Source organism: Manis pentadactyla, chromosome 12 (genome assembly GCF_030020395.1).
Source record: "Manis pentadactyla isolate mManPen7 chromosome 12, mManPen7.hap1, whole genome shotgun sequence".
Classification (NCBI taxonomy): Eukaryota; Metazoa; Chordata; class Mammalia; order Pholidota; family Manidae; genus Manis; species Manis pentadactyla.
This window is the reverse complement of record NC_080030.1, coordinates 30,780,241-30,804,467: the sequence shown is the minus strand read 5'-3', so window position 1 is coordinate 30,804,467 and position 24,227 is coordinate 30,780,241. Positions and strand designations below refer to the sequence as shown.

Below are 24,227 nucleotides of genomic sequence, written 5' to 3'. Positions count from 1 at the left end.
TCAGGACCCACCGGGCATCGCACCCCAGTCCTTCACCGCTCTGGGGCCGGCTCAGGCCTTCCTCAACCTACAGCCCACTCACCATAACAACCTCCAAAAGATTTCCTGGTTCCAACCTCCTCCTAATCCAGCATGAGACCTGCCAGGCTGGTAATAGCCCTGCTCCTGTGCGCCTCCCCATCCCACCCCTGCTGTCCCTGCTCCCACACCTGCCCCCTCGCCTGCAGGCTCTGGGAGCACAGAGCCGGCCCCCTATGTCCCAGGTGGAAGTCTGCATCCCACAGGCCCGGTGGGTCTGCGCCTCTCCATACTTTAACCACTCCACACACTTCATGCCACATTTTGTCTGCACCCTATCAGTGGTACCACCATGTGCATGATATACAAGGTGTGTGACATTTCCTAAGGATGCCTATCTAAACAGTTTATCTCCAAAGGGATTGGAGGCCCCTTTGGTTTGAAGCAAAGTCACATTACAAATAACAGGGCTGAGTAGCTTCAGGCATTTATGAGATACCTGTTTATCCAAAGATCAGTGTAGAAAATCAAGAATCATGGGAGGCTATAAAAGAAGCTAATGCACTCTCCACCATGTAAGAACTTATTCACTACGTAAAAACTTGTTTGTTATGCTTCAGAAGATTGGAGACTGTTGAGAATTAGGCTTGGGGTTGATTAATGACTGTGCATTGAGTCCCCTATACAGAATTTTATTGTTGTTAACAACCATATGATCAATAAATATGAGAGATGCCCTCTCAAAAAAAAAAGAAGCTAACCGAACAGGGCTCAGGCCCCCTGCAGCCATTCATCATGCCCAATGAATAGCTGCAGATCCACTGAAACTCATCGCCTTTATCCAGGACCACTGTGCCGGGAAAAGAAGTAGTTTAGCAAGTGTGTACTTAAGTCAGAGCACATTTATGAGGAAGAAGTAGAGAGATGGGTGTGAGGGTTCTAGTGACAAAGTCCCAGAGAGCAAGCCTAGAACCAGGACCCCCTCCCAGCACCTACCATCTTCAGGGAGGAGGCAGCATAGGGAGGAATAGGAGCAGAAACATGGGGTAACAGAGGATAAGGGGAAAAACAAGAAAATGAGAAGTATAAGAAGAAAAGCTAAAGGAAGTGAGCACAGCTCACCCCCACTGGTGCTCAAGCTCTAACTAAAACCAGCCCTTACTCACGGCACACCCTGGGGAAGGCTTAGCACTCCCCCCAGGGGCCAGCACGTGTGTGGACATGGAGCAAACCAACTTAGCAAACTCAAGAACGAGATCAAACACCACTGGACAGAGAACAGATGCTACTCAGAACCGGAAACGTTCACAAGCCAAAATTTAAAGAAAAGTAGAAATAAAGGAGAACATGTTTGTACCTGAAACTAAAAATGAAAGGAATATTTTTAAAAATCTTACTCTAAGTTTCCTATTAAGTAAAATATTAATAAGTGAGGGGGGGAAGGTTACAAATGTCATGCATGACCTTGAAGATGCAATCATGCTGCACCGACGTGTGGCTTCCAAGCAGGACTGCGGGCCATCCGGAGAAGACACCACACCCACGGAGTGCTTCCAGACACAGATGCAGGTACTTACTAACCACGCCCCACAGAACTCAGAGAAGGCCTGGCGGCAGCGGGAGAGCATGCTCCCGGGTGAGGAACGACGGCCGGGGAACCACGCAGTCCCCCTCTGCTGCATGGAGCACCGACTGCCCCGCATGTCAGAGAGCACACCTCCAAGTGAAGCCTGTGAACATTCGGGCTGACGCCTCCTGGGGCATCACGTGAAAGTCAGAAGACGCCCACTCCTGGCAGTGGAGGTAAATCAGAACCACTTTTAGTAACTGACCTAAGCAAACACCGCGGGGTCATCTACTTAATACAGGGACTGCGGTTCCCACTGGGTGGCAAGTTAGCCAGGTTGGCCACCTGTTCTGTTGCAACTCTGCCAGCCCTGAGCAGAGCCCAGATCAGCACAAGCCACTACCGTGCGGCCCCAACACTGGGGCCAAATCCAGATGCTCTCTGCCCCCCCCACACCTGGAAGCCTCCATGCCAGGTCACCGAGAGTTTGTTGTTCTTGGCATTGTTTCCATGCATTTCTTCTAGAGGCTGTTTTGTCACTTGAAAGCTCTGATCTCCTTATGCCCTTGATTGGACCTCTGCTAAGGAAACTTAAAACCAGGAGAATTGGCCGTGCACCAGGGGCCATGCAGCTGAACTGCAGAGCCAAGATGATGCACTGTTCCCATGTCCCACCCGCTCTCCTCAGTCCCTTGAATCAGAAGCTCCTCCGATCTGCAGCCACAGGTACGTACACTCAGATTGTTCATAAAATGTCCCCAGCAGTTTTGTAATGGTGTAGTATTAAAAGAAAGACTATACCATTAATATCCTACCCCAGGCTCCTTGAAAGAAGTGGTGGTTAATTCAACATGTTCTCCATTCCTTATTAACACAGTCCCACCAGTTTGAACTTTAACTGTACCCACTAGGTTACACTGCCAAACAGCAGCTTAATTGGTGTTAGCAGTTTGGGGGAGAAAGCCAATAAAAGCAATTCTTGCAGAGGTTCCAGTGAGCACGCTCTGGCTCAGACACACCTCTTGGCCAAGACTGATTCCCGCTTTGTGGAGGGAAGGGACCAACACCTCCCCACCCCGCCGCCCCCGACAGCTCCTCCTGGCTATTGGCTTCTCTCTCTCCCCCTGCAAGGAAATTCCTCTCAATTAGGATCCTCACCATTCTGTTGACAAAATTAATGACCTAGCATGCATTGTGTGGTGTTGCTGTTTGTGAGAGTGTGTGTGTCATTTTTAACAAGAAGGAATATCTTTATGCCCATAAATCTCCATGAAGGCGTGGCCCATGCAAATGCCCTTTGCCACCCACAGGTGGTTTATTCGCCCTGGCAAGACCTAGACACTTGGGAAGTAACTTACTTGGCTGAGAATTTGACCTACACAGAAACCACCTGCTTTGTTTCATGTCGAGGTGACCACCGGGGTCAGAGGAGAATTTCCTCTTGGGGAGTTCGCTGAGTTTCCCGTGTGGTTCAGAAACACCACCGTCTGCCAGAGGACTCCCAGCGACTGCTGACTCATTCCCTGGTTACTGCGTGGAGAGCTTTCAACCTGTGCTAAATTGTTGATCAAATGAAAACCTATTTGAGGCTGCCAGGTGCCCAGCCTGGCCTCACAGGGGTTCCTCTCCCATTTTCTGAGGATGCACCCAGCTGAGGTGACTTTCAGGTGACACAGGTACTGTCACAAGTCACAATTCCTAGACCCAGGAATAGGGGCTGTTTCCACCCACATGGTGGGAACCCTTTGCCTTCCTGTGGCTTTATCCATCACAGCTGGCCAAATCCAGGCTGTGTCACTAGCTGACATCTGTCCCTGAGCTCCAAAGACCAGCACTGGCCACCCGCTGCGGGAACCCTGGGCGTGCTCAGCAGGCAGCCCCAACATCCCACACGTACTCATGCTGTGCCTGCCATGCCCGTCACAGAGCACATGCTCCACCAGGCTTCTCACACCAAACACGAGCAGCTGATTTGCTCCTTTTTGTCCCTGGTGACTCAGTCTCCCAGGGAATCTTAAATCCTTCAGGACCCATGTCATGCTTAGGAAAGAGCCCCAGCGGGCCACCACCAGCTGTTCCCTCTGCTTGGAGCCATTCCTGGACTCCAGGGGCTCTCACCTGGCCAACCGCTCTCGCCCCCAGCTCTCTGAGCAAACAGGACTAGCCCACAGCCCTCGCTGACCACCTGGGATGGCCAGGGCCTGGGCAGAGGGCTTCCACAGCACCCCAAGTGCAAAAAGCTGTGTCCTGGCCTGTGCCCTCGCTCTGGGCCCCAAGGCCAGGGAGAACATCTCACTCACCACATGAACAACCCCACCGCCAGACCCAGGAAGGAGGGTGGGGCCCTGGGCCATACTTGGAGAACTTAGCATTTCACACACTCAACGAGTCATTACAGAACGTGGTCCACCCTGCAGGCTCACTGATCCACTCTGCTCAGAACCCAAGAAAAGCTGCTCCAAACTCACTCTGCACCTTCAGAGTCAAGAAGGTGAGCACAATACTGGCCTCAGAGATGAACAGGCTCCAGGCCGCAGCAGGCTTGACACGCAGAAGCACTCAGGCAGGAGGAAGGTAGATTAGCGATCGAGCCCCCCTGTGGGGGTCACAGACTCAGAAATAACATTTCCCAATGGGGCAAGTGCAGCTTTCCTGCTTCCCTTCATGGCTTATGTGCTCAGGAACCACTGTGGGTTCTGCAAATATTGTGCATGGCAGCAGAGTGATGTTTTGCAATATTAAACATTAAACAATTCACATAACTCTCAAATTTGTACATGTAGCCCTAAGCACACCCCCTGCAAGAGCATGTAGACTCTTTACCAGAGCATGGAACTAGATTATGGACTAACTAGATTATGAAACTAACGCTTCACTAGATTATGAAACTAACGCTAGTGTGGAACTAGATGCTGCTTTAAGAAATAGGGAAAACATTATGGGCAATTTATATGATGAAATGTTTTGTAATACTTCCTCTGTTAAGTTTTGGGACATGTTTAGCATGTTATGCATAGTTTGAGTTTGATATGCAAAATTCACAGTTTATATCTGAATCTATTCTTTAAGGAATTTTATGGATAATTTCAGTTGCTTTTGTTTGAGTTAAAGTTCTCTAAAATTAAATGAATAGACGTTTTTACTACCCTGACTCATGAAAAGTTATCTCATTTGGCATTACTGTTCATAAAACAATTTATGTGAAAAACTTTTCTGCTGAATTCAAGGCAGGAAAAATAAAATGTATGAAATGACGTATTTTGTTATGTTTTAATTTTTATTACTTATTGCAGTGTCACTACCTATCAACAGGCAGACATATGCAAGAATGATAAAATTTAATCATTGATATTATAATGATTTTCAATCATAGAAAAGGCCAGAATCTCACACTTAAAAAAAAATTTTGGTGAGCAACTCTATTCATTAGGGTAGGAATAGATAACACATTTATAACCTCAAAGTGTTTTTAAAATGTGATACAAGGTGCCTCCATGTATACAATTCCTAGGCCCTGCTCACGATAGTGATAATTCTGATTATATATGCCACTGGGTAGCCTGTGTACTCAAATATTCCTAAAATGAAATGCATGTGTATAAATGCATAGGACTATGCAAATTTAAGAGTCATGTGAATTGTTTACTTTTGCAGTAATATTTCCGAAACGAATGCATAATGCCCTTTCTCTATCATGACAGAAGAATACAGAGTAGATTAATTCACACTAACAGGTCAAGTCGTTCAGAAAGTCATAGCTTTGGTGTCCCCTTAACGGCTGAGGCTGTGGGTCGCTGGGAGAGTACGCTGTGGATGATTTCATCACTGAATAGTTAACATGCCTCTCAGCTTGGTTTTAGCTGTGACATGATGAGCATGTTCTGTGTTTACACAGTTCTGTTTATAATATTCATTTCTTCACCTGGTATGTATTAACCACTTAGGCCGTGAAATAAACTGGAAAGGCAGTGGTGAATAAGAGATGCTAGCATGACGGAGCTAACGTCCTGGTGGGGGACTGGTCACTGACCAAATGACTAGTTACACGGGCACATAGCTGGGACCAAGCAAGTTCCTAAAGGAAGAAGTACGCAGGCCATACAGCTGGGATCAGGGAGGGGATGTGCGTGGCTTCCTCTCAAAAAGGTTTTGTACTAAGTGCAACAGGGCCATAAAGGCTGTAAGTAGAATGTTTTCCCTTCTGGACTCTATGTAGGGACTGACTCTGATCAGAGAGTAACTCCCCAGGACTCAGACAGTGCGGCTTGGACAAGCAGACACCTCTCAAAGTGTCACCAAAGCTGAAAACCAAAGGTGAGAATTTCCTTGGCAAAGAAAGGCAAAAAGAGCTACCGACACCATAGAGCGCCAAACAGAACACGAACACACACATGCCACCCTCCACCAGAACAGCCCGAGTCAGACCCACGCAGGCCACACGGCTGGGATCAGGGAGGGGATGTGCGTGGCTTCCTCTCAAAAAGGTTTTGTACTAAGTGCAACAGGGCCATAAAGGCTGTAAGTAGAATGTTTTCCCTTCTGGACTCTGTGTAGGGACTGACTCTGATCAGAGAGTAACTCCCCAGGACTCGGATAGTGCGACTTGGACAAGCAGACTCACTTGAACAGCAGACTCGTTTGAGATCTCGTGGGTAGGAACGTCAGCTGGATTGAAGATTGATTAGATGCAAGGTGGACAAATATGAGAGGTCAAGGATTGTCAGAAACCTGACCAGGTAGCTGGAGACACACTTATATTAAGATAACATCTCCATCCCAGACCTGTCTTCCAAGCCTCAGGGTAATCCAGCTCCTCTCTGCTGGAAACCAACTCCACTGTTTCCCAGAAAACACAACACATCCAGTGTGACATCTGTCTCCCGAACCACCCATTTAAAGGGCTCCTCCTCCATCTTTCCTTATAATAGCAAATATTCCTACCACTTGCTAATCTTGGAGGATTAATTTTCCATGTCATCTGACTGGGCCAAGGGGTGCCCAGGCATTTGGTCAAACACTATTCCGGGCATGTCTGTGAGGGTGTCTGTGCATCAGAGGAACCTCTGAATCCAGGCAAAGCAGTTTCTGGTGGGACTCGTCCAATCAGCCAGAGGCTGACTCTCCCTTAGAGGGAGCCCCCACCCCCAACCCCCGCCTGCTTGCTTCAGCGCTGGGACGCTGGTTCTTTTCCTGCCTTCAGACTCAACTTGAAACATCAGCTCTTCTGGGTCTCAAGCCTGCTGGTTTTCAGACTAGAACTTACACCTGGGCTACACTGAGCCTCCAACTTGTGAAGTGCAGACATAGGGACTTGTCAGCCAATTCTTTATAATCATTCTCCTCTCCTCGCTATATCCTAGTGGCTATGTTTTTCTGGAGAAACCTAACTAGTACGTCAGTCAAACGAGGGATGATATTACCTAGGAAGAATTAAATTAAAAGCAGTGTGCGGCTTTGGGGATGTACTTCATGTGGCCCTGATGAAAAGGGACATAGAGAAATTGCTTTTACAAAGTCTAGTATCCACCTGTGGTTTCCTAGGGACATTTTGGGAAAGGTCAGGTGTGAAAGGGTGTAAGCAAACACCAGGGCTGTAAACAGACCTCTGTCCCATCAAAGAATCAGCCGGGGTGAAAGGTGTTTCAAAGCACATGTCATCTTAGTTCTTGGAACAGTGAGAAGTCAGATTTCCGCCTGAGGGCCACGATGCTGTGCCGTATCTCCCAGGGACAGCCGACGGCCTTGGGCTGACATTCTACCTTTACACAAGGTTCAGTTCACATCAGCTGAGACCAGTGTTTAAACTCAGATGAGACATATTAATTACACTAGGAAGCACAGACTGATTTAACCAAATTGCCAAACTACTCAAATAAAGACACGGCCTTGAAGGGGAATTAATTATGATCAGAGCTGAAGCACATCAAGAAAGGCTGGCTGGCTTTGAGAGGGGCATCATTTCTCTCATATCCTACATCATGAAAAACACATCTTATCTTTGACTCCTCTCTTGGTTGCTCTAAATTTCTTCAAAAAATCTGAAGGAAAAAAGCGATTCATACTGTGAGGTCAAAGTACCAAGTTCTGTTTAGAAGACTGCAAAGTTGCCTTTATTGTAATTATAATTCAGAAGAGCTGGCAGCTTCCAATTTCTTTTCTGCAATTCAATTAACCTTATGCATACCTTTCAGCTTTAAGGCATTAAATTTTTTCCACTTGAGAAAAAAGAAATGGAAGAAATTATGAGACTATGAAATGTAATTGATAAAGAAACGGAATAATTTGGCACATTCTCCTCAGGTAACAATTGTTTTATGGGTCTACTTTCAATTCATCTGTTGCCTTCAGAAGCACTTAAATTGATTCTGGATATTATTTGCGGTTTTTTTTTGGAAGAAATCAGCTCCCATTTCTCACAGACAGTTGAGGAATTGGAACTTGATTTTGCGTAAGAGGAGAGGGTTACATATGGAAAAGAAATGCCCATCCCCCAAATAATTGGGATAAACTCAGCTGGATCATAAAAAACAGACACTTAAAAACCCCTCACACTTAAAGAGAATCTTAACAGTAATAAGGCAGGTGTTGATAACGTACAGTATGCAGCCAAGGTGACTCAAGGTCAGCTTCTTTTTCTAGAAGCATCTGCAGAAAGTATCTCCCCACCACCCACCTGGCCCTCATGAATACAACGCCCGGACATTTACAGCTACTGAGGAGCAGCGTGGTTTGCAAGGGGTGTATGCTTCATAAAATGCATCTGTAGCTGGGGAGGCTGGTGCAGAGTAGGGGGGAATGTAATGTAAAAGTTGCAGTGGGCGAAGCAAATTTCTCCAGCATGCCAGCGTTCTAAGACGCGACGCTGGACACAAAGGATTCAAATAGCCCGGAACCCGGCAAGGCACAGAAGAGCACTCTTCTATAAAGGACGCCCTCTGACCCCATGCTTCTCTTCCTCATCCCGCTTGGCCACGTGTTCAGTCTCAAGCGAGTGCATGTTGCACAGCCCCCCCGGGATCTTTGTCTAAACAAGCAAGTATAGACACTACCACCATTGTCGGCTTCATGGAGTTCTGTGCAAAGCCTGCAACCATCTCTGTCCTTGTCTCCAACTCAGCCACCCCATCCATCCTCACCTGTTCTTTCACCACTGCCCTTATTGAAGGTCCATGTGTATTATATGATCTTTCATTCTTTAGCAATTTAATAAATTTTCTGTGCAAGGAATTTTAAAAAGGATTATTTTTTTTAGTTAGTGATTTGAATACACAATCTCTCGGGTTTTTGGTGTTCCATCCAGCCCAACGCAACATTCTCACAAGCCCTTGCTAAGACCAGCTGGGGGCTTTGCTCAGGAACATGTGTTCCTTTATGGTCCACATACCCGCACTGCTAATCCCTCGGCAAAAACCTCCACGGCAGAATCTCTCACTGTATCAAGGGGTCCCTAACTTTTATTCCAGTTAGGCTGTTGATATATGGAGTTACAATTCTTATACTTAAAATGTATCCGTTTAACATTTCATGTTTATTACTGAAACTTTGAGTTTATAATTGCTCATATTTATCCAGACATTTAGGTACAATTGCTATAATCTGTGGAGTAGCCTGTAGGCCTGTGAACAACCTTTCTGCCTGGCTGTCTCCCCAGTCTCCCCGGCAACACATGACCTCTTCAACTGGGTACTCTGACCTTTTCCCAGATAAGGGTATTTTCAACAGTCTCTGAATATTGTTGTTCTGCTGGCGCACCTTGTCCCCAAGGAGCATCTGAAACCCTGAGGTTCATACTGGTTTCCTGTGTTCCATACCCACCAGAGGTAATTATGTTCAAATCTAGGCTGAACCCTCACTCTTGTTGCTCCAGGTCCTCTATCAATACTTCTCAATGTCTTACTTTGAATGTGTGGAAAGCATGGAGGTGTCAGCATGCACAGAGTGGGTACTGCTGGCGGATTCCCTAACGCAGCATGCGTCGTCCACCCAGTGATGCAAACCGGGAACTGGAGTCATCTTTGACATTTCCCTCTCCCTCTACCACCATGGCCCATCAATGCTACCCTGAAGCAGTTTGAAAATCATCCACTTCTCTCAGTTTCCACTAACCGCCCTCCTGACGGGAGCCGCTACCTCCTGGGGCTGTGCCACGGAGGCAGGGAAGCCCCTCCCTGGCCACCAGACCGTGGCGGCCAAAGCGCTCCTTGTAAAACACAAATCTGAGCATATCACCACCCTCTGCATAAACTCTTCTAGAAAACTAGATGAAAACATCTTCAACTTAGTAAAAGCTATATTGCCAAAACATTTGGTAAACACACTTAGAAGAGGACCTAAGATCAGAAGCAAGGATAACCATTAACTCTTAAACAGCATACCGGCTGTCCTTGCCAAGATAATGAGATGGAAGAAGTGGAGGAAGAGAAGAGAGGACAGAGAAAGAAATGAGTAAAAGGTTTGGAAAGGGAAAAATGAAGGAATATTCTTATTGACCAATGATACGATCCTATACATAGAAATCCCAACAGAATAGAGGGACATAATACTAATGAGAGTTCAAAAATCTTAATGGATCTAAAATCAACAGCATTTTGCTGGCCTACATTAACAGGTTTTTACCAAACTTATGTGATGAAACTTTATCAAATGCTTTCTCTGTCAATAGAGATAATTACATAGTCCATGTGGTTTATCAATGTGAAAAGGCAGGAACCTGATCAAAAATAGGAAAATTATGGAAAGTCTGGAGCATGAAAAATATACATGACTGGCAAGTTTATGACTATACAAAACTCACAAGCATCATGAGAAAAAAATGAGAGGAGATGTCACTTTACAACTGTATTTATAAAGTTCTAAAAGTATGATAGAACCAAGAGTTAGTGAGCATGAGAAGGAATAAGGACCCTTGGGCAGCTCTTCTGGGGATGGAAACTGCTCCAGAGAACATTCCAGAGTAATAAAAATGAAGTATTAGCATAGCCTGATCTGTTCATCTCACACTGTGTGGCCTGGAGATCCAAACCCTGTGACCGTAGAGGCCGTGGACAAGGGGACACCTATGTAGGTGGGTGAAGCACAGGGCAGAAGGCTGTGCCAACTCCCAGCGGGACTGACAGATCACACGCACGGCCCAGTCCTCTGCATTGTAAAGGGCACACACACACACATCTAAGATTAGAGCACAGCAGAATGTGTCCCCATGAGCAGGAGGGCCAGGGGAAAAATAAAGTTACATTCAACAAGAGGTGCCTGGTTTCAGAAAAACGTGAGGCAGTGCCCTGAACAGTAATGTGACTCTGTATATGGGTTTTCTAACAAGGGCTTAAGACAAATGGCAGTCTTCAGAATTACTGGCAGTGGTGACAGCCAGTCAAATGGATAAGTTCCATTCAGGGAATGAGTCCTAGCAAATTAGACAAGGTCCAAAATATCTGGAATGTGTGTTCTGGAAGAAGAAAGCTATCTAAGAAGTTGGGAATCAAGGATGTGCAGAGCAGAGTGTGGGAAAAGGGGAGGAAACCAGCGTCTAGAGGGGTCCACGCTGCGGCAGGTGCCGACATGTATCACAGAACGTTCTCAGGACTGCAAACAGCAGTCTCGGCTCTTTATGAATGGAGGCAGCGTCCCGGAAACGACACAGGAATGGAATCCTGTGAGCTGCATCTCACTCGCCAAGCACAGGGTTCAGAGAGCATGGCAGACAGGCTTTCAGGAATGAGAGTTTCCAACATACAGCATTATTCTTAATAAGAAAATGTTGATTTACTAAGAGCAAGGTAAACAGGAACCTTCTAGAAAGAATTTCAGTGGTGTGGTGAGGAACAAAGCCAGATTATAGGTAAAGTGCAGGGGGAAGGTAACAGAAGAATTAAAATGTCTTGACTTACCTTTAAGGGCAGTAAATATCTGAGTACATTTAAAATGATGGAATATAGAATAAAGATGCTAACAAGATAAGGACAATTATGAGACAGCAATGCCAGAGAGGTAGAGAGAAATAAGATTGAGAAGTTGACTAAAGGATTATCTATTTTACTATTGCTTGTTCTTACAAATTTTCTTGCTAATATTCTATAGCCACGAAAAAAAGTAGAATGTTCTTTAGTATAATTAAGTCTACATATTATTCCTATTTAAATAAGTTCCTATTTAGTTCATTAAGATGTTTGTGGTTTTTTTCGGGTCTGCAAAAAACTCCCTAGTTCTTGCTCTGCAATCATTCTGTTGGAAACCTAATAGGATTGAGCTTGGTATCAAGTAACAGCAAAATCCCTTGTAAAATAGTCACCAATAAGTCATACCCAAGATTAAAATGTAGGAACTTCTGAGGATTAAGTTGAGCTCATCAGGCAGACACTGGGGGAGAAGAAACAGAGGCAGTGTGCTCGGGATGTCAATATTCAAAGAAGAAAAACAGGAGCCACGAACCTAGACATTGGCTATTCCTGACTCTGCCACTTGCATTGCTGGCCCCTGGGCATCACCTATCCTGGGGCTCAGCTATTCTGACTTATAATTGGGCAGTAATTCCTGCCACTCACCTCGCCCGGTTTTAAGGGTGTAAAGGGATGATGCATGGGGATGCTCTCTAAACAAATGTCACCAACCACCACTTTTATTAACAGCAGAGTAAGAACGATAGTCTCAGAAGCCAGGAATAAAGATAGGATGAATTCATGGCAGAAACAGGGAACGACTTAATAGTATTTGGTGTTTTAATCTCAAATCACATTCTATTTCTAACCATCAGTAACCTTTACACCACCTTTTTCTCATGAAAGTCAGAATCTCAAATGAAATTGGTAGGGAACCTGATGTGTTTTAGTAAATGTCAAATAAAAAGGAAGAGATGATGAAATTGAATCCTGGTGCATTCTTCAGTCAGCTGTATTTAATCTTTCTAGTCCCTGACATCTCCCGGACTTATAGGTGCATAGATGTACTCTCTATTCTCCAGGATGGATTTAATTACCATCAAGAAGTATTTTTCAAATAAACACTTCAGTTTCTGTGCCTGCCTCTGACTCATCACAGCCAAAAGCAAATTAGAGGTTGAAAAGGTCCATATCGTGTTCAGAACTGATTTTCTAAATGGGAAGACAGATTTAAAAATTTGAGAAGGCTTCTGTTGTCACACACACCATATTTAACCAGAACCTGAAATATAAAATAATGTTCAAAATTCCAATGGAATACTGATCAAATCAATGCAACTAGTTTAATTGTATTCACATCTCAAATCATCACACAACATCTTTTTCTCCTTTCCTTATCAATCTCCTTATTGCTATAGACATACTCTCACAGTGTCATGAGCATGTCAAGTAAAGGATGTGTAACTCAAATCTCAGCATCCAAAAGATTCAGTTCTGCTTTTTACACTAAGCCTCATTTCAACCTGGAGGAACAAAGGTAAGCTTCAGCCATAATCCCTGCAGTGGGCCGGGCTTTGAATCAGTAACAGCCGATTCCAGTCATCTCCTCACACGTTGCTCTCAGCGCTGTGACTGCTTCCCCAGCACCGCGTATGCTGTTCTGTCTCTGGCATACATGCTGCACTCGTGGGTGTGGGAGGCTATGCGTGTGAGTGTGAGCATGAGCATGAGCATGTGGTCAAACACCATCCCTCTTTATTACATCCCAGAAGTGAAAACTTTATGTATTCATCTCCGTTTCCAGGAAGATGGAATCCATGCTCTTGTCGCTATTCCTCTTATTAAGAACAAAAACATCTTGGACATTTCATATAAAACAAACATAAGACAAAGATGGAAAGAAGGTGGCAGGTTGGCTAAGGGCTTCAGGGCCTGAAGTCTGGCATGGTGGTTAGTGCCCTGTAGATAGATCCCAGACTTGGAACTGAAGAAACCAGGTGCCAAAAAATACCGATAGGCACAGGCCAAAAAAGAGGCATGGCCTCCACAGCCCAGTGGGCACAAGGGCTCCACCCACTGCCCAGCAGCAATGAAGCCACCCCTGCCCTCGGTTTCACCATGCAGCAGCCCCCCCAACTGGAGAGAAAGCTCAGGCAACGGGAGCTGGGATCTCTCCCAGCCCTCCCTTCATAATGAGGTAGCACAGCCACTTCCTCTGGTGGAGGGATGTCAGTGTACACCTGTTAAGTCAGAGCCTTAGGTAAGATCCAGGGCCTCATAGCATAATGCTCAAGAAGTCCAGGTTTAAAATATATCACGCATCACACTAAGAACCAGGAGCATCTCCAACAGAATGAAAAAAGACAACCAATAAATGCCAAACCAAGATGAGAGATCTTAAAATTATCTGACAAGTTTAAAAGCAGCCATGGAGAAAAATGCTTCAACAAGCAACTGCAAAGAGGCTGGAAATGAAGAAAACAGAAAACCTCAGCAAAGAAACCAACAGAAAGAAGAGCTAGATGGAAATATGGAATCTGCAAAGTACAAGAACCGAAATAAAAGCTTGCAGGTTGGGCTCAATGGCTGAATAGAGGCAATAGAGGAAGGAATCAGTGAAATTGGAGGATAAAGAATAGAAATCCCTCACCTCAAAAACCTAGAGAAAAAGCAACCGACCCAAAGCAAGCACAAGGAAGGACATAAATATAAGGAAACGAATATAAACAAAGATCATAAATCAATGAAATTGAAAACAAAAATAGAGAAAAATTGATAAAAGAGCTGTGTATTTTTAAAGACCAATAAAATTGGTAAACCTCTAACATGACCCACAAGAAAAAAGGTTAAGTACAGATCAGCAATATAAGGAATGAAAGGGACATCACTATAGGTCCTACAGATCAAAAAGCTAATAAGGGAATCCTAGGAACAACTCAGCACACATTCCACAGTGTAGATGTCCACAATGTCAGTATGTCCACCACAGATTGATGGCCCTCCATCGGACGCTCATGTGGGCTCCAGGAGGAGGCTAGCAGTCACCAGCCAGGCACCTGGGCGTGGTCTAGAAGTGTGGGTGTGGAATCTGGAAGTGCCTATCTTCTACTGAGGGACGTGGCCAGACTCAGACTGGAGGAGCAGGGAGGTCTAATTCTCAGAGCCCAGGACAGGAGCTCCTTTTGTCCGGGTCTAAATACTGCACTGATTGGATTTTTCTCTCCCCTGCCACCCACTGTTGATAAGGGGATGACACTCATAGATCCGGATGACTACTAAGTACTTGAGGCCAGAGTTAATGGCCGTGATGTAGATTTATACGACAGCTTGCAGCTGTACCATTCATTATTAAACTAGTACTTACGGGGTACCTGCTGTGAGCTAGGAGCTGGGCTAAGCTTATCATTTGGTGGGAGAAACATACAAGAGGGACCATGGGAGCTGGAGGAAAAGGGTACCACACCTGCACTGGAGTGGGGTCCGTGCACCCTGGGGTGGTCGGTGCTCTCCCTGCTCAGTCACAATGTGGTCCCACCAAGGTTGCCGTGTTCCTAGATGTCTAGGAAATGCATGTAAGCCACAGGGCTCTGCCTTCTCAATTCTTTGCCATATATGTTGGATAGACAAACATTACCTGGGTAGCCACTCTGACGAAGTTTACCTTATAGCAAGCTAGTCAGTGTCTGAGGTGGGTTCATTAGAACATACTAGTCCATACTTAGGAGCAGACCACCAGATTTTCCACCTTGCAGTTCTCTTCAATAGCTTTTGAGTTGAATTACTTGCTCCTCTGCCCTCAGGCAGGGTCCAGGGCTCTGCTGAGCAGAGTGCACTCGCTGAAGGAGGTCTGGGCTCCTGACAGCGCATTTAGAAATTTAGCCAAAAAACACAGGCACAGATTAAGAAAACAGAGTCATCTGAGCACCAGAAATGATCCATCTTCCCACCAAAGCTGCACCACCTGCCTCGTTCTCTGGGGCTCATCCCCACGCTGAGTCTGTGATGAGCCTCCACAGTCTCCCCAGCGCATGTCACCTCTGCTGCAGCACCTACAGTTCCCACTGGGTTTGACTCACTGCCCTATTCCAAAAACACAGCTTGCATTTTGCTTCTCCTCGAAGCATAGGGACCCCCCCCAGCTCTACAGCTTGACCTCGTGGCTAGTTGAATTCCCATAAATAAGACAAGAACAAATCTGTCTGGTTTCACATTTGAGAAAGTGTCAGGGATTTTGTTTTTGTTTTTTTTAATCCTACTTGAGTGAATAAAATGAGAAAAATAAATCTAAGGGATGCAGAAGCAGCTCAAAGTTTTATGAAAAATTGGTGAGGCAACTGTGCAGAAAAAATACAAGGAACAGTGACTACTTTTTGTTAAGTAACCAAGGTCTGGAAATCTGGGTCATAGCCCTGAGCAAAATTACAAAAACATTCATGCATGTTATGGAGAGAAAACAGAATAGGAATCTCTAGGGATGGCTGAAAACATATAACAAGGAGTAAATAAACTGTGCGTCCTAGAAGCAAAATCATTCCTGACCCACTCGGTCATTTGTTCAGATTTTCTATAGCATGAAAAACAACAAAACTGAGTCTTGAAAAAAATTCAGAGTGAGCCAGAGACAATATAAATGAGCCCTGTCTGTGACACCCTGGAGGCCAGTGGCCATGTGATTTGTAGAGATGATTTATGTCACTGGCACCATGTCCTAAATATAGTGCAAGTTGAACAGCTCATTAGTGCACCAATCAGTCTGCCCATCACCAGATCCTATAGGTTCCTCCACAAGGTCATTCCATCATCACCCCAACTAACCCATCGCTGTCGCTATCGCCATCGCTCAGTTCAAAGCCTGCTTCCTGCCTCGAGTCCACTGTAGCGTGTCGGGTCCTGCCTCTCCCTGCTGGTCTACTGCCAGGACTGCAGCAGGCTAGTCTTCCTGACACCCACTCCAACCGTGCTGATCCCTATGAGTCGTGTAAGATGCGCCCTTCCTTCCCACTGTGTCAGGTCTCATACCAGCCCCCACGAGGCCAGAGAGGTGATCCCCACCACCCTACAGTGGACAGGCCGGGAGGGGCTTGCACTCCCAACTGTGTGTGGTGGATACCACGTTCAGTTTCTCCCAAGCCAAGAGCCATTTAGCTCAGAGCTGAGCCCCAGCACCCCAGCTCCGGCTGTGAGGAGGCAGCCTGAAGACAGATGAACAAAGTCTTATTTACTGGTCTGTCATGAGCTGAACTGCCCCCTGCCACCAAAGATTCGGTGGAGCCCTAACTTCAGGAACCTGTGAACATGAACTTCCCTGGAAAGAAGGTCTTTGCAGATGTATAACATGCAGATGAGTTCATGGGGGTGGGGGGCTGACCCAGTGAGGCTGGTCTCCTTATGAGATGAGAAGACAGATACCCAGAGAAAGAAGCCCGATGAAAATAGAGCAGAGATCAGGTAGCGTCTGTCAGCCAAGTAACGTCAAGGACGGCTCCAGCACTGGAAAAGCAAAAAGCCTGGAACAGCCCTTCAGAGCTCTTAGGAGGAACCATCTTGCCTTCATACCTCTGGCTTCCAGACTGTGACAGAACGAATGTCTGTTGTTTGACTCCCTATCTGGGGGCGGAGGTGGGGGTGGGGGGGCCGTTCTTACAGCAGTCTTAGGAAACGAATGCCCTGCCCTGGGCAAATATTTTGTCAAGGGCACAATTTGGCATCAGCGCCCTGTATTCTAGATTGTTCTTTCTGCCCCAAGGACCTGGGCATCGCTGCCCTCGGCATGGTGCAGCAGCTTTCTGGGTCCTGCCATGTGCTTCTCTCTCTTCGAATCCAGCTGAGGGACTTGGTAACACAAAACGCCACACCACACACCGGTTTAGGCAGGAGCCTGGACATAGCCTCTGCATGGGACGGTGAGGACTGGGGGCAGGACCTCACGGAGGGCAGCACTTGGGCACAGCAGGGGGCCTCCTCCAGGCTCCCTCAGGGCCCTTCTCTCCACCATGGCTCAGAGGTTAGGTAAGCTCTGCTTGGGGAGGGAGTGGGCAGTGGAGCACCTTCCTGCACTGCAGCCCTGGGGTGCTCAGTGCTCATCCCAGGCCAGCCCTGCGTCAGCTGCCTTTTCAAAAGGAGGGCCTGGTGGGGACGTGGGGGGTGGAGCAGGCAAAACAGGCAGAGGTCAAAAGGTACACACTTCCAGTTATGAGGTAATTAAGTCATGGAGGTATAACGCAGAGCATGCCGACTACGGGCCACAAGACACATTGTATATTTGAAAGTTGCTAAGGAAGCAGGTCTTTAAGTTCTCACAAAAAAAAGTTTTGTAACTATGTGTGATGAATGTTTAAATAGGCTTCTTGTAGTGATCATTTTGCAATGTAAATATCAAATCATGTACACCTGAAACTAGTATGTCAATTATATCTCAAAAAATTTTTTTTAAATAAATGGATTATATTTAGCCAGGAGACTAAATTTGTGAGAATAGCCCAGAAATTATTGGAAAAGAGACAGCTTATCCTAGCAAATATTAAAATGTTAAAAATAGTATGGAAATTGGCAAATGATTTTAGGGCATGACCCCAAAAACATAAGAGGAAAAATTAGTAAGTGGGACGACAAGCTAAAAACCTTCCGTGCAGTAGAGACCAAAAAACAGACAGGCAACATACTGAACATGAGACAGTATTTGCAAACCATATTATCAAATAAGGGGTTAATATCCAACATATATAAAGAATTCACGCAACTCAATAGCAGAAAAAAGCACATCTGATAGAAAAATAGGTAGAGAAACTAAATACTTTTTCAAAGAAGATATCTAAATGGCCAATAGGTGCAGGAAAATGTGCTCAACATCACCAATCATCAGAGAAACGCAAAGCAAACCCACCATGCAATCACCTCCCACCTATCAGAATGGCCGTCCTCAAAAAGACGAGAGAGAACGTGTGTTGGTGAGGTTGTGCAGGAAAGGGAGCCCTTGTGCACTGCTGGTGGGAATGTAAACTTGTTCAGCCACTGCGGAGGACAGCGGGCAGATTCCTCAAACACTTAGAACTACCATCTGATGCAAGAATCTAACTTGTGGATATTTACCCAGCAGAAATGAAAACAAGATCTTAAGGACATATATGTACCCCACGTTCACGGCAACAGTATTCACCATAGCCCAGATGTGGAAACAACCTGTGCTATTACCTATAACTGTGTGCGTGCACACACACAATGGAATTTTATCCAAAGGGAAGGACATCCTATTTGCAACATGAACAAACCTTGAGGACATTATGCCAAGTGCAGTAAGTCATACAAAGCCACATATCGCATGATCTTGTTTGTATGTGGAGTCTAAAAACGCCAAGCTTACAGAAATGGAACTGTGGTTGCCAGTGGCTGGCACTGGGGGGCAGGGGGCAATAGGCAGGTGTTGATCAAAGGGCTCAGATTTCCAGTTGCAGGATGAGTGCGTTCTGGGATCTAATACACAGCATGGTGACTGCAGTTGACAGGACTGTGTTATATACTTGAAAGTTAAGGGAGTAGAACTTAAATGTTCTTAACAGAAAGTGATGGTAATCATGTGCTGATGGGCATTAGCTAAAGCTATAGCAGTAGTCATTTTGCATATGTAAGTGTATCAAACTGACATTAGCTAACACCAACTTACTTCAGCTTCCACAATATTACTTTTCAATAAAACTAGAAAAAAATAGTATGAAACAGCAGATTAACAGAAGAGAAAAACCCAGAACAAATCCAGGCATATGTAAGAGCAGGACAGAGGTGACACCTGAAGCCAAATAGAAAGGAGTATTTAGCCTAACAAGTGATGGAGAAGAACAGAAGACCAGTTTGCAATAGGTGAATCCCCAGGATACACCTCACCATTCCAAATAAAAGAACAATTAACACCAAGCACTAGAATAAAACAAGGCAGAGCATTTCTGTCATCTCTGGATGGATACAAATTTTCCAAGAAATCAAGACTAAATTCAAAACTTCTGAATGTCAGAACAGCCACCAAAATTTAAACTGAAAAAAAATTTTTTTGTTGCACCATGTATAACAAAGGGTTAACATGCCACATAAAAGAGCTTACACAGATTTCTAATAACAATGGCTCCGTTTGTAAACTGAGCAGGACCCGGAAAGTGGGAGGGAGTGGAACCAGGACAGAGAGGGGTGGGTGGGACAAGCCTGGAAGGAGACACTGAAGGGGGCAGAGGTGGAAGTTCACAGTGTGGCCAGAAGGGGCGGGCTAGACACATGTACCATATTTGAGTTCCAAATGTTCCAATGATATTAGAATGTTGGAAATGCTCCAGAATTGTCACCAGTAATTCTTTTCATGATTAGCTTGTACTTGGAGCAGGTACACTCCATAAAGACTTTATAATGGTGATTCTTTTACTGATTTACTAGCCATTTTTTTATTAAGGTATCATTGACATACACCCTTCTGAAGGTTTCACAAGAAAAACAATGTGGTTACTACATTTACCATTATCGAGTCCTCCCCCCCCACCATACCCCATTACTACACTGACAGTGACTGCAAGACGACAGAGTCCCTACTTGTCTTCTCTGAGCTACACTGTCTTCCCCGTGACTCCACACATACCATGTGCACTAATCATGATATCCCACAATCCTCTTCTCCCACCCTCCCCACCCACCCTCCCTCACCCCTCCCCTTTGGTAACCACTAGTCCCTTCTTGGAGTCTGTGAGTCTGCTGCCATTTTGTTCCTTCAGTTTTGCTTCATTGTTATATTCCACAAATGAGAGAAATCATTTGATACTTGTCTTTCTCCACCTGGCTTATTTCAGAGTGTAATGTCCTCCAGCTCCATCCATGTTGTTGCAAATGGTAGGGTTTGTTTCTTTCTTATGAATGAATAGTATTCTATTGTGTATATGTACCACATCTTTATTCCATTCATCTACTGATGGACACTTAGGTTGCTTCCATATCTTGGCTATTGTAAATAGTGCTGCAGTAAACATAGGCATGCATATGTCTTTTTGACTGAGAAGTTGTTTTCTTTGGGTAAATTTCTAGGAGTGGAACTCCTGGGTCAAATGGCATTTCTATTTTTAGTTTTTTGAGGAACTTCCATACTGCTTTCCACAATGGTTGAACTAGTTTACATTTCCACCAGCAGTGTAGGAGGGGTTGTCCCCTTTCTCCACATCTCAGCAGCGTTTGCGGCTCCTAGTCTTTTCAGTGTTGGCCATCCGACTGGTGTGAGGTGATATGTCATCGTGGTTTTAATTTGCATTTCCCTGATAATTAGTGATGTGGAGCATCTTTTCATGTGCCTGTTGATTTACTAAACATTTTCATACAAACAACTTTATGAGTCTACTTTCACTTCCCCTTAATTCCTTAGTTACAAGCATAAAGGAAACGAGTGAAAATCTTACCTACACAGGCTGCCATTCAGACTGGCAGACAGCAGCTGTCAGAGGCGGGCCTGGGGAGGAAGTTAATGCCCTCGGTCCCTCAGCAAACAGCTGAGCCTTGCTCGCCAGCTTATTTCAGTTTGCAAGAGGACACTGAAATCAATTAACCAGGAAAAATTTAAAGAGAAAAAAAGATTCAGCATTCCATGTTTACTGAATAAAAGTAACAGCCTTAAGGCCAGATCAAAATCTAAACCAGTGTGTATTGACTTTTTAATCATACACTGAAATGCAAATATATCTGAAAACACAAGACAAAAGCGTCCTTTTAAAACAGTCAAAGTAACTTGACCACAAAATCTGGATTAGAAGGTATTTCCAAGAAAATAACTAGCAAATACTTCAGTACAGACATACCTCCAAACCTCACTGGGGGCCCTGAGACATCTGACCCCACACACAAAGGCAGTGCAAACTGGGGGGACACTTGGCAGTCAGCGATGCCTTAATAACCAACCTTGAGTTCACGAGAAACGAGATTTCAGTATTTCCAAACACACTTGTTACTAAGAAGGGGAAGGATAAGTTTGGAACCTAACCATTAGATTTCTTCCTACTTGGGTGTCTGTGTACACGGGCCTGTGTGTAGGGACAATGGAACATTTGAAAGTTACTAAGAATCGCTAGGAGCCAAACGCCTGAGGATCGTTTTCTCACCCCAGGGAAGAAACCTGCACATTTTGACCTAAGGCAGACTCTGAAAAAGCCAACAATGCAAGCGGCAGGCAACAGAGGGCTGGACAGTAAACACTCCAAGGCCTGCGTGGGCGCAGCCCCAACCACTCACTGTCGCTGTGGTGGGAAAACAGCCAGAGCAGCAGGAAAAGGGCTGAGCGTGGCTAAGTTCCTGCAACACTAGTTAGGACACTGAAATTTGAATTTCATATGATTTTCATGTGTCATGAGATTTTTTTTACTTTTTTCCCATTTAGAAATGTAAAAGTCATTCTTAGCTCAAGGCCCTTACAAAGATGGGCAGTGGGCAGTGCTTGGCGTGGCAACGATGGGGCCCCATCCCTGAAGTCCAACAAAGGGCCATCTCCACGAGGAGAGTGAGCCACAGCCAGCCTGGGAAGAACGCCAGTGACAACCAGGGGAGGGCACCGGCCGCCTTGGGGATGCAGGGGGAGGGCACCGGCTGCCCTGGGGTGCAGGGCAGAGCGCTGGCCTCTGAGGTGCTCCCACTGCCAGGGGGCGGGTGGTGCACCCCCTTTTCCAACCAGGTCTTTATTTCTGCGTGATCACTAGGTGCCACATGCTAAAATGACCCCGACACTCAGTTCCTTCTCCACTCACATAATCAGGACACACTCAAGGTTTGATACAAGAACTGTGAGTCTACACTGGGTTCAAAGTCACGTACCTGTTCCCTCACTGCCACCTCTCCCGCCCACCACATGAATGACACAGGTTTGTCTACAGTGATTTCCCTGTGAACCCATGTATACTTTGATTTTCCTAAACCCCATGATGGATATTATAGAGACTAGTCCAGTACTTGATAACACACAGTTAAACATATCAATGATTACATGAATGTATCTCGAATTCTGTTCACTTATTATCAAAACATTGATCAATAGAGCACCTCACCATTTCTCAAATCAGAAACTACTACTTTCTGCCAGGAAGTATATGGGGTATGATTATTAATCTTGCATTCTTTCTAATAAACTGCTAATCCTGTTGGTTATGGCATACCTAGAAGATCTTATGAGGAATGTTCATATTATAATTTGCAAATTCCATGTCCCAACACTCAACCATGCTCTGCAGAAGGGAATTCATGTCCAATTTTTTTTTTTTAAATAATTATTTTTTATTGAAGGGTAGTTGACGCACAGTATTACATTACATTAGTTTCAAGTGTACAACACAGTGGTAGAACATTTATATACATAATTCTAGGTTCCAGCTATCACCCTACCAGGCTGTTACAATATCTTGACTATATTCCTTATGCTATACATTACATCCCGGTTACTTATTTATTTTACCATTGGAAGTCTGTCCTTTTTTTTTTTTTTTTTTTGTGAGGGCATCTCTCATATTTATTAATCAAATGGTTGTTAACGACAATAAAATTCTGTATAGGGGAGTCAATGCTCAATGCACAATCATTAATCCACCCCAAGCCTAATTTTCGTCAGTCTCCAATCTTCTGAGGCATAACAAACAAGTTCTTACATGTAGAACAAATTCTTACATAATGAATAAGTTACATAGTGAACAGTACAAGGGGAGTCATCACAGAAACTTTCGGTTTTGCTCATGCATTATGAACTCTAAACAGTCAGTTCAAATATGAATACTCATTTGGTTTTTATACTTGATTTATATGTGGATACCACATTTCTCTCTTTATTATTATTATTTTTAATAAAATGCTGAAGTGGTAGGTAGATACAAGATAAAGGTAGAAAACATAGTTTAGTGTTGTAAGAGAGCAAACGTAGATGATCAGGTGTGTGCCTGTAGACTATGTGTTAATCCAAGCTAGACCAGGGCAATAAAACATCCACGTATGCAGATTTCTCTCAGAACAGGGGGGGTGAGGTTCTAAGCCTCACCTCTGTTGATCCCCAATTTCTCACCTGATGGCCCCCCTGCGACTGTGCCTGTCTTAGGTTGTTCCTCCCTTGAGGAATCTTACCCGTCTCTGGCTAACCAGTCATCTTCCGGGGCCATACAGGGAAATGTGAAGTTGGTAAGTGAGAGGGAAGCCTTATTGTTTGAAAAGGTTAGCTTTTTACTTCTTTGCATATTTATGCCCTGTGGCTTCTATGCCCAGCATTTGTCTTGAGGTATCTTTACCACTTGGAGGAGTTATGATACTCGGTAAATTTGATATGAGGCGCGAATTCTATTTAAGGGTTGTAATTAGGAAGGAAGAAGAAAAGCTATAGAAGTAGCAGACGGAAGAAAACATGGGAAGATTGATTATTTCTTTGACATATCTTCTTGTAGAGTAACTTCAGCATGTATAGGTTTTAAGCTACTACTTAAATTGCACACACACATTAACATAATAGGAGTATAGTTACATAACCAAAGCATACCTGTAATTACCAGCCATCTCCAGTGAAACCAAGAAAACCATTAAGGCACCTTAGGCATTTGTGAAAACTTATCTATGATATGGTGGATATTGTCCAACTGAACTTGAACAGTCTGAGAGAAATCAGACAAATTAAAACAACCCATTCCTGGGGACTGTTCACATGCCATATGTTCTTTTAACAGTAAATAGTCTGTAGTTGTAAGAGTTTGGAGCGCTACAATTTGCACTTCTCCAGATTCTTGGTTGAG

General features: G+C 44.8%; 1 protein-coding gene across 2 annotated transcripts in view; it reads right to left on the bottom strand.

Moving 5' to 3' along the window:
• Window positions 1-24,227, bottom strand: part of RPS6KA2 (ribosomal protein S6 kinase A2) — a 303,981-nt gene that overhangs the window by 194,791 nt on the left and 84,963 nt on the right. The window contains exon 1 of one of the 2 annotated variants that reach the window (XM_057490287.1): window positions 1,596-1,614. The exons of the other annotated variant lie outside the window; for it this stretch is intronic. The gene's annotated coding sequence lies outside the window, so the exon portion shown is untranslated. Of the gene's footprint in view, window positions 1-1,595; window positions 1,615-24,227 lie in introns of those variants that run through there. 2 annotated transcript variants of the gene reach the window in all.